Source organism: Netta rufina, assembly GCF_964035555.1.
Source record: "Netta rufina genome assembly, chromosome: Z".
Taxonomy (NCBI): Eukaryota; Metazoa; Chordata; class Aves; order Anseriformes; family Anatidae; genus Netta; species Netta rufina.
The window spans coordinates 78,262,907-78,272,649 of NC_140126.1; the positions used below are offsets into that span (position 1 = coordinate 78,262,907).

At 47.1% G+C, this 9,743-nt stretch overlaps 1 long non-coding RNA gene across 1 annotated transcript; it reads right to left on the reverse strand.

The window, feature by feature from the left end:
• Window positions 1-2,442: 2,442 nt before the first annotated feature.
• LOC311220926 lies at window positions 2,443-3,690 on the reverse strand. The gene is made up of 3 exons (XR_014619285.1): window positions 3,599-3,690; window positions 2,860-2,980; window positions 2,443-2,498 (listed from the first exon to the last, which is right to left on the reverse strand). It is a non-coding gene; the product is annotated as an uncharacterized lncRNA (long non-coding RNA).
• Between the last annotated feature and the right edge of the window lie 6,053 nt (window positions 3,691-9,743).

The following is a 9,743-nucleotide window of genomic DNA, read 5'->3' on the forward strand; positions in this document are numbered from 1 at the left end:
AAAACACTGGTTGGTTTAAGCACCTAAAATAATGTTTTAATGTTTAAATTGATACACAACAGATAAGAAGGGGCAAAAACCTCCTCTTTTTATAGATGGAACAGGAAACCACAATTTGAACTACATGCAGGAGTTTTGGACTAGGATTGAGATAGAATATAAAGATCAAAACAACATTAAAAAGTATATTAACACCACGGTTCAGGGATGTTTTGTAGAAAGGACTGACTGAAATCAGTACAATGCAGACGTATAGTACAATCAGTACAACTGAGAATGAAATCAGTTACAGATTTTACCTTCACATAAGAAACATCATCAAACATTTCTAAAATTTGAGCTGGATCTTCCACAGGAGTAGACACAGGATGTGATGAATTTAATGCATCCACTTCCATGGCATCAAAACAGTTTGATAAGAAATAATCTTCCTAATAGGAGACAAAAATGATTCTTACTACCAAATTTTGCTTAGTGACTACTGAATTCCTATTAGTTCATATTTCAGTCCATTCTACATGATGTTGAAATCCCATAAGGAAAGCCAAACATATCTTTGGTTTCATTCCAGAGCTTTATAGGGAAGGGAAGGGAAGGGAAGGGAAGGGAAGGGAAGGGAAGGGAAGGGAAGGGAAGGGAAGGGAAGGGAAGGGAAGGGAAGGGAAGGGAAGGGAAGGGAAGGGAAGGGAAGGGAAGGGAAGGGAAGGGAAGGGAAGGGAAGGGAAGGGAAGGGAAGGGAAGGGAAGGGAAGGGAAGGGAAGGGAAGGGAAGGGAAGGGAAGGGAAGGGAAGGGAAGGGAAGGGAAGGGAAGGGAAGGGAAGGGAAGGGAAGGGAAGGGAAGGGAAGGGATAGAATATAGAGAGGCAAAGGGACCCATAAGGATCATCAAGTCCAACTCCTGGCACCGCACAGGTCTACCCAAAAAGTCAGACCACATGACTAAGAGCACAGTCCAATCGCTTCTTCAACTCCGACAGGCTTGGAGCTGTGACTACTTCCCTGGGAAGCCTGTTCAGGTGTGCGACTACCCTCTCGGTGAAGAACCTCTTCCTGTTGTCGAGCCTGAACCTCTCCTGCCACAGCTTGACACCATTTCTGCAGGTCCTATCACTGGTGATTACAGAGAATAGGTCGGTGCCTGCCTCTGCACTCCCCCTCGTGAGGAAGCTGTAGACCGCGATGAGGTCCCCCCTCAGCCTCCTCTTCTCCAGGCTGAACAGGCCCAGTGCCCTCAGCCTCTCCTCATACGTCTTCCCCTCTAGGCCCTTCGCCATCTTTGTAGCCCTCCTCTGGACACTCTCCAACAGTTTGGCATCCTTTTTGTACTGCGGTGCCCAGAACTGCACACAGTGCTCGAGGTGAGGCCACCCCAGCGCAGAGTAGAGCGGGACAATCACCTCCCTTGACTAACTAGCAATGCCTTTATACTTTCCGAAGTCTAAATAGCTTTTGAAAAGAGAATATACTTTGATTGCAATCATTAACTTCCATCACCAGTTTTTGAAATAATTAGATACAATAAAATCAACATTCTTACCCGTCGAGTTAAGATCAGACAGTTCTTTCAAAGGGAAAGCAAAAACTATTTCACAGCACAAACATGATTGGTCTTCACCCTTACAAATTAGTGGACTTAGAATGTAAATATAAAATAAAAATACAGTAAATGCTGCTTACAGCTTTCAGTTCTGGATGGGTAATGTTGACCGACACAAACTCCATTAATTTTGCAAACCCTTCATTTAACCACAGGTCATTCCACCACTCCATGGTAACCAGGTTACCAAACCACTGAAACAACAGCAACAACAATTTTAATTTAAATACACGGTTTTTCACAAAAGCTGCTACTGACTGATATGAAATTGAATTTATAGCATGTCACTGACATTTAAGGCACATTTTTGTAGTAATGCAGCTTACTCTGGCCTCTTTCTATTTCATTTCTTATTTTAATGGTAATACTCTACAGCATGGGTTTCCATTACAATTCCATGAAACTTTATACATAAACCAGGTTTGATAGGAGAGCCACGCATAAACCTGTAACAATTCTTAACTTTTTTACCTATATTCATGGCTTGCAATTAATTTCAAGTGTTAGCAATGGTGCAAAGTCCCCAGAGCACTACAGCTACTGAACTATACAGATTTGGGTTACAGCCCTGCATGTCTATGAAGCCCAACGAGACTTTATTGGGAACAGTCGCGTGATTCAGGGATGAACACCCTCAAACCGAAACAGCTCTTTTCAGTCTATATTCTCAAATATCTCTCCATCCACACAGCTGTGACCACTCTGTGGGTCCCTTCTGATCCTTTATTGTTGCTCCTAAATCTCACCTGATGAGCCAGTTCGTGGGCTATTACCATAGTAATCCAAAGTCTAGAAGATGCTGAGGATTTATCAGGGTCATACAATAATGCGGATTCCCGATATGTGGTCAATCCCCAGTTTTCCATAGCACCAGACTGGAAATCAGGAATAGCTGCTAAATCTGGTGGAGGGGGGAGGAAGGAGGAGGGGGAGAGGGAAGCATTAATAAACTGCTAGGATTGTTTGACCCAGTAAAGAACCCAGTCACCTGCTCATCCCACTTCACAACAGCTCCCACATCACACCTTCTTTAAGGCTTCTCCTAAATGTAACAGCAAAAACATACCTTTAAAAAGTTCTCTATAGAAGGATTTTCCGTTCTCAGTGAAGCTTTTCAACATACTCTTAAGTTACACGAAGCAGACAGTTTAAAAACGTGGGAGCCAAAATTGTCCCAGTCTTACCTAACTCATTGATTTTATGCAATTTTACTCTCTATTCTTAATGCTATTCTTGAATACATTAAATTAGGTAACACTTACCTTGTTTAGGTAAGGGATATGAAATGCTGAAGTAATCCTCATAAAAGTCTAAAAGTTTTACTGCCGCATCCAGGGCATAATCAGCTTGGTGGATCTTCTCTGGTACCGTGTATACAGAAATCTACAGTAAACAAGCAGGCAGTATTTAAATGCCAGCATCAAAAGTTTACAGAATTTGTTCTTTAACATAGGTACGTGAGTGGTCATGAAAAGTGACAGTAGAGTACATACCTAACAGCTTTCGTACAAAAGTTACTTTTAAAAAATCCAGATACAGATATGTTCAAAATTAGAAATGAGAATTTTACTTTATCCTCCAGAACCACTATGCCTGTAAAAGGACATCTATACCTTCCATCCCCTACCAAGACAGAGCTGTTTAACTACCACTGTTCTGTTTAACTACCACTGTTCTGTTTAACTACACTGTTCTGTTTTATTCCTGATTCTCCAATAAAACTATATTTAATTTCCTTTTAATCAAACAGTCTTACTTGAGACAACATTACCAATGCATGTAAGTATATAAAAAGAAAGCATATTACCAAAAACTTTTGGAATTAGTAAAATTAGTCTTAATGCAAACTAATAATCCAATTCCAAAGCCAACGTTTTTCTCTCCTCTCGTTCATGTAAAACTTCACAATGTATAAATCCAACAATTTAGCTTGAAAGTATACTATATGTTTCCATATAGATTTTGTTAAAAAATAAGCTCTTAGAAAATCAGAATAGTTACATTAACTCCATGACTGGATATTTTGCTGATGGACTTGAAATCGGAAACAATAAAGGCCACGAGGTAGGTACTCATCTTGACACTGGTATCAAAATGGTCTTCAACAAGCCATGAATTTATATTCACAGTCTTCATCTAAAAAAAGACAAGCACAGCTCATCATCCGGTAGTACCTCTAAGGACTTTGGCACCAAAAATCAATGTGTTTCTTTTCCGTTTCACTAAGACAATTTTAAAGACAAGTTGGAAAGAAGTCAACCCTGTGCCAGCCCGTCCCCACACAAAGAAAACAGAAACATACAGGTAGTTTCACTCTTAAGTGTTACTTCAACGTTGCTAAAACTAGATAAAGATACTCATTCAAAAGCTTTAATTTTCCTCAGTGTCTGCCAGTACGTCGATCTAATTAAGATCACACTTGAGTTGATCAGAAGTTGTCTAAATCTAAACATCACTTGTTACACATGAGAGAAATAAACTACTCCAAACAATGACTCCGCTCTCTCAGATATCTATTTCAAGACAAAATGAGTCGCCTGTTAGAGTTTTCCCTTTTGATTCGCCTCAGGTAACTAACTTAGACTTGGAGTATATTTAGCCACATTGGAATACTAATACTGGCACCCACCATTCATTCATTATTTTATCCACTTTTCAATGCAAGAACTGTTTTGTTTGTTTGTTAGTTTGTTTTTAACCAACTTCCAAAAGACTTCATTTTTTTGAAATGTACTTGGTGTATGGGGAGGCGTTATTCCCTCATTTAAAAGGGTTAGTTTCCTGGCAAATCACGAATCAACAATGCAGAAGAATTTGTGAAGAATCTCTTATGCACAGAGTAAGACCAAATGTATGACATGTGACCCACCCTACATACGCCTACATATTTGTAACTGCAAACCATATTTGTAGGTGTTACACATACTCCACTTTCACAGATGTTTTGAAGGCCAAAATAACCTATTTTTGTTGTTGTTTAATATATATATATTAATATATATATAAATATATATTAATAATAATTAATATATATTAATATATTATATATATAATATATTAAATATATAATATATAATATGTATAATATATATTATATATAATATACGTATAATATAATAATATATATAATATATATTATATGTAATATATATAATAATATATAATATAATAATATAATATATATAATATAAAAATAATAATATCACAGAATCACAGAATCACAGAATTTCTAGGTTGGAAGAGACCTCAAGATCATCGAGTCCAACCTCTGACCTAACGCTAGCAGTCCCCACTAAACCATATCCCTAAGCTCTACGTCTAAACGTCTTTTGAAGACTTCCAGGGATGGTGACTCCACCACTTCCCTGGGCAGCCTGTTCCAGTGTCTAACAACCCTTTCGGTGAAGAAGTTCTTCCTAACATCTAACCTAAAAGTCCCCTGGCTCAACTTTAGCCCAATCCCCCTCGTCCTGTCACCAGGCACGTGGGAGAACAGGCCAACCCCCACCTCGCTACAGCCTCCCTTGAGGTACCTGTAGAGAGCGATAAGGTCGCCCCTGAGCCTCCTCTTCTCCAGGCTGAACAAGCCCAGCTCCCTCAGCCACTCCTCGTAGGACTTGTTCTCCAGGCCCCTCACCAGCTTCGTCGCCCTTTTCTGCACCCGCTCAAGCACCTCGATGTCCTTGTAGCGAGGGGCCCAAAACTGAACACAGTACTCGAGGTGCGGCCTCACCAGAGCCGAGTACAGGGGGACGATCACCTCCCTAGCCCTGCTGGCCACACTGTTCCTGATACAAGCCAGGATGCCGTTGGCCTTCTTGGCCACCTGAGCACACTGCTGGCTCATATTCAGCCGACTATCCACCATCACTCCCAGGTCCTTCTCTGCCTGGCAGCTCTCCAACCTCTCGTCTCCCAGCCTGTAGCTCTGCAATAAGCGCCCCAGGTGCAGGACCCGGCACTTGGCCTTGTTGAACTTCATGCAGTTGACCTCAGCCCATCGCTGCAGCCTATCCAGATCCTCCTGCAGAGCCTTCCTACCATCAAGCAGATCAACACACGCACCTAACTTGGTGTCATCTGCAAACTTACTGAGGGTGCACTCAATGCCTCGTCCAGATCATCGATGAAGATATTAAAGAGGACCGGCCCCAGCACCGAGCCCTGGGGGACGCCATTAGTGACCGGCCTCCAACTGGACTTGGCTCCATTCACCACGACTCTTTGGGCCTGGCTATCCAGCCAGTTTCTAACCCAGCGAAGTGTGCGCCACTCCAAGCCAAGAGCAGCCAGTTTCTTGAGGAGAATGCTGTGGGAGACGGTGTCAAAAGCCTTGCTGAAGTCAAGGTAGACCACATCCACAGCCTTTCCCTCGTCCACCCAGCGTGTCACTTTGTCATAGAAGGAGATCAGGTTCGTCAAGCAGGACCTGCCTTTCATAAACCCATGCTGAGTGGGCCTGATCGCCTGCTTGCCCTGCAAGTGCTGCGTGATGACTCTCAGGAGGATCTGCTCCATGAGCTTCCCTGGCACTCAGGTCAAACTGACAGGCCTGTAGTTTCTAAGGTCTGCCCTTCCAGCCCTTCTTGTAGATGGGCGTCACATTTGCTAGCCGCCAGTCAACTGGGACCTCCCCCGATCGCCAGGACTGCTGATAAATGATGGACAGTGGCTTGGCCAGCTCCTCTGCCAGTTCACTCAGTACCCTTGGGTGGATCCCATCCGGCCCCATCGACTTGTGCACATCCAAGTGCTGTAGCAGGTCACCAACCAGCTCTTCATGGATGGTGAGGGCCACATCCTGCTCCCCATCCCCTTCCACCAGCTCAGGGTACTGGGTATCCAGAGAACAACCGGTAGTGCCGCTAAAGACTGAGGCAAAGAAGGCATTGAGCACCTCCGCCTTTTCCTCATCTCTTGTAACTAAGTGCCGTGGTTCCGCTCGAGTGGGCAGCCGAGCTCCGCCACAGCCGCTCCCTCACTCCCCCTCCTCAAAAAGGAATGGGGAGAAAATATGTGAAAAGGGCTCAAGGGTTGAGACAAGGATGAGAAAATCACTCAGTAATTATTGTAACGGGCAAAACAGACTCGGCATAAGGAGATAGTAAGATTTATTGCCTATTAACTAACAAGCTAGACAAGTGAGAAGCAAAGGAAAGAAACCAAAAGCACCTTCCCCCCCATCCACCCTCTTCCACCTCCTCCCCCCGAGCGGCGCAGGGGAACGGGGGAATGGGGGTTATGGTCAGTCTACAGCGCTTCTTCTCTGCCGCTCCTTCTCGGTCACTCTCGTCCCTTGTGCTGTGGGATCCCACCCACGGGATGCAGTCCTTGATGAACTGATCCGGCGTGGGCTTCCCACAGGCAGCAGCTCTTCCAGAACTGCTCCAGATATGGGTCCGTACCACAGGGTCCATCCCTCAGGAGAAAACTGCTCCAACCTGGCTCCCCCACGGGCAGCAGCTCCTGCCAGGTCACCTGCTCCTGCGTGGGCTCCTCTCCACGGGCTACAGGTCCGGCCCGGAATCTGCTCCGGCAGGGGTCTTCCACAGGCGGCAGCCTCCGTCGGTGCAGGGCCACCTGCTCCACCGTGGTCTCCTCCACGGGCTGCAGCGGGGGACCCTGCTCCACCGTGGTACTCCATGGGCTGCAGGGGGACATCCTGCTTCACCATGCTCCTCACCACAGGCCGCAGGGGACTTCTGCTCCGGCGCCTGGAGCACCTCTCCCCCTCCTTCTACACTGACCTTGGCACCTGCAAGGCTGTTCCTCACTCCCTTGACTCTCCCAGCTGCTGTGAGGCGCAGCGTTTTTTTCCCTGTCTTAAATATGCTCTCACAGAGGCGCAAAACAACATCGCTTATTGGCTCAGCTCGGGAAAACAATGGGGCCCTTCCCAAACATGGGGCAGCTTCTAGATCTTTCTCACAGAAACCACCCTATGGCCCCCTGCTACCAAAACCTTGCCACGTAAACCCACTACACCAAGTTTCCCCCCGCATCCAGTAAAGGATGGAGATTCTCCTTAGTCCTCCTTTTTGTGTTGATGTATTTATAGAAACGTTTTTTGTTATCTTTAACGGCAGTAGCCAGATTGAGCTCCAGATGAGCTTTGGCCTTCCTAATTTTGTCCCTGCACGGCCTCGCTACATCCTTATAGTCCTCCCTAGTGGCCTGCCCACTATTCCAAACATTATAAACCCTCTTTTTTCTCCTAAGATCAAGCCACAATTCTCTGTTCAGCCAGGCTGGTCTTCTTCCCTGCCAGCTCGTCTTTGGGCACATGGGAACAGACCGTTCCTGCGCCATTAAGATTTCCCTCTTGAAGAGCGCCCAGCCTTCCTGGACCCCTCTGCCCTTCAGAACCGCCTCCCAAGGGTCTCCACAAACCAGTGTCCTGAGCAGCTCAAAGTCAGCCCTCCAAAAGTCCAATACAGCGGTTTTACTGGTCCCCTTCCTGGCCTCGCCAAGAACAATGAACTCCACCATTTCGTGGTCACTCTGCCCAAGACAGCTCCCGACAATCACATCCTCCACCAGTCCTTCTCTATTTGTGAAGAGAAGGTCTAGCGGGGCACCACCCCTGGTAGGCTCACTAACCAGCTGCGTCAGGAAGCTATCTTCCACGCTCTCCAGAAACCTCCTAGACTGCTTTCTCTGGGCTGTGTTGTGCTTCCAGGATGTGTCAGGGAAGTTGAAGTCCAACACGAGTACAAGAGCTGACGATTTCGCAACTTCTGCCAGCTGCCTGTAGAACTCCTCATCAGTCTCCTCATCCTGGTTCGGCAGTCTATAGCAGACCCCGACCAGGACACTAGCCTTGTTGTCCCTGCTGATCCTAACCCAAAGGGACTCGACCTTGTCATTCCCAGCCTCGAGTTCTACAACATCGAAAGGCTCTCTAATATAGAGAGCCACAGCACCACCCCTTCTGTGCTGCCTGTCCCTTCTGAAGAGCTTATAGCCAGGCATAGCAGCACTCCAGTCATGAGACTGGTCCCACCACGTCTCCGTGATGGCAACCAAGTCGTAGCCTGCCTGCTGCACGATGGCTTCCAGCTCTTCCTGTTTGTTACCCATGCTGCGTGCATTGGTGTAGATGCACTTCAGCTGGGCCATTGCTTTATCCCCCGACCTTGCTATTGCTCCCCCTGGCACAGCCCCAACAATCCTTGCTTCAGCCCCATCCCACTTCCTACCTAGTTTAAAGCCCTCTCAATGAGCCCTGCCAGCTCCTGGCCCAGGATCCTTTTTCCCCTAAAAGATAGCGACCCGTCTGCGGCCATCAGGCCAGGTGCTGAGTAAAGTGCCTCATGATTGAAAAAAACAAGATTTCTGCGTTGGCACCAGCCCCAGAGCCACGTGTTTAACAGGTGGGCTTTCCGTGTCCTCTTTGTTCCCCTCCCTGCCACCGCAGGGATGGATGAAAACACCACCTGCACTCCCGCTCCATCCACTAACCGACCCAGCCCCCTAAAGTCTCGTTTGATAGCCTTCAGGCTTCTCTCCTCAATGTTGTCACTACCTGCCTGGACTATCAAAAGAGGATAATAGTCAGAGGGGCGAACCAGGTTGGGAAGCTTCCTGGCACCGTCCCTGACCCTGGCCCCAGGGAGGCAGCACACTTCCCTACAGGTAGGGTCAGGCCGACAAATAGGGCCCTCTGCTCCCCTAAGAATAGAGTCTCCAACAACAATAACCCTCCTGTCTTTCTTGGTGGAGGCAGTCCTGAGGCGTGGAGTCGACCTCCTCGCCCTAGGCATCCTCCTGGGAACACTTGCTACCTCTTCCTCAGCTACTGGTCTGTCGAGCTCCAGGGCCTCAAACCTGTTGTGTAAGGGCACCTGGGAAGGTGAGGCCGCAAGGGCAGGGCATCGCCTGCGATGTCGAGCAGGGACCTGTTTCCATTCCTCCTCAACTCCCAGATTCCCTCCCTCTGCCCGACGGCTACAGGGCAGGGGGTCCACCCCCATTTGGGATGTCTCACCTCGGTACCTCTCCTTGAGGCCCTGCAGGGAGTTGCTCCACAAGTCTATCTCTCGCTCACACTCCCTGATGGCCCTCAACCTCTCCACCTCCTCCTTGAGCTCCGCCACCATGCAGACCAGGTCATCCACCTGCTCGCACCTCACGCACGCAGTTTCTC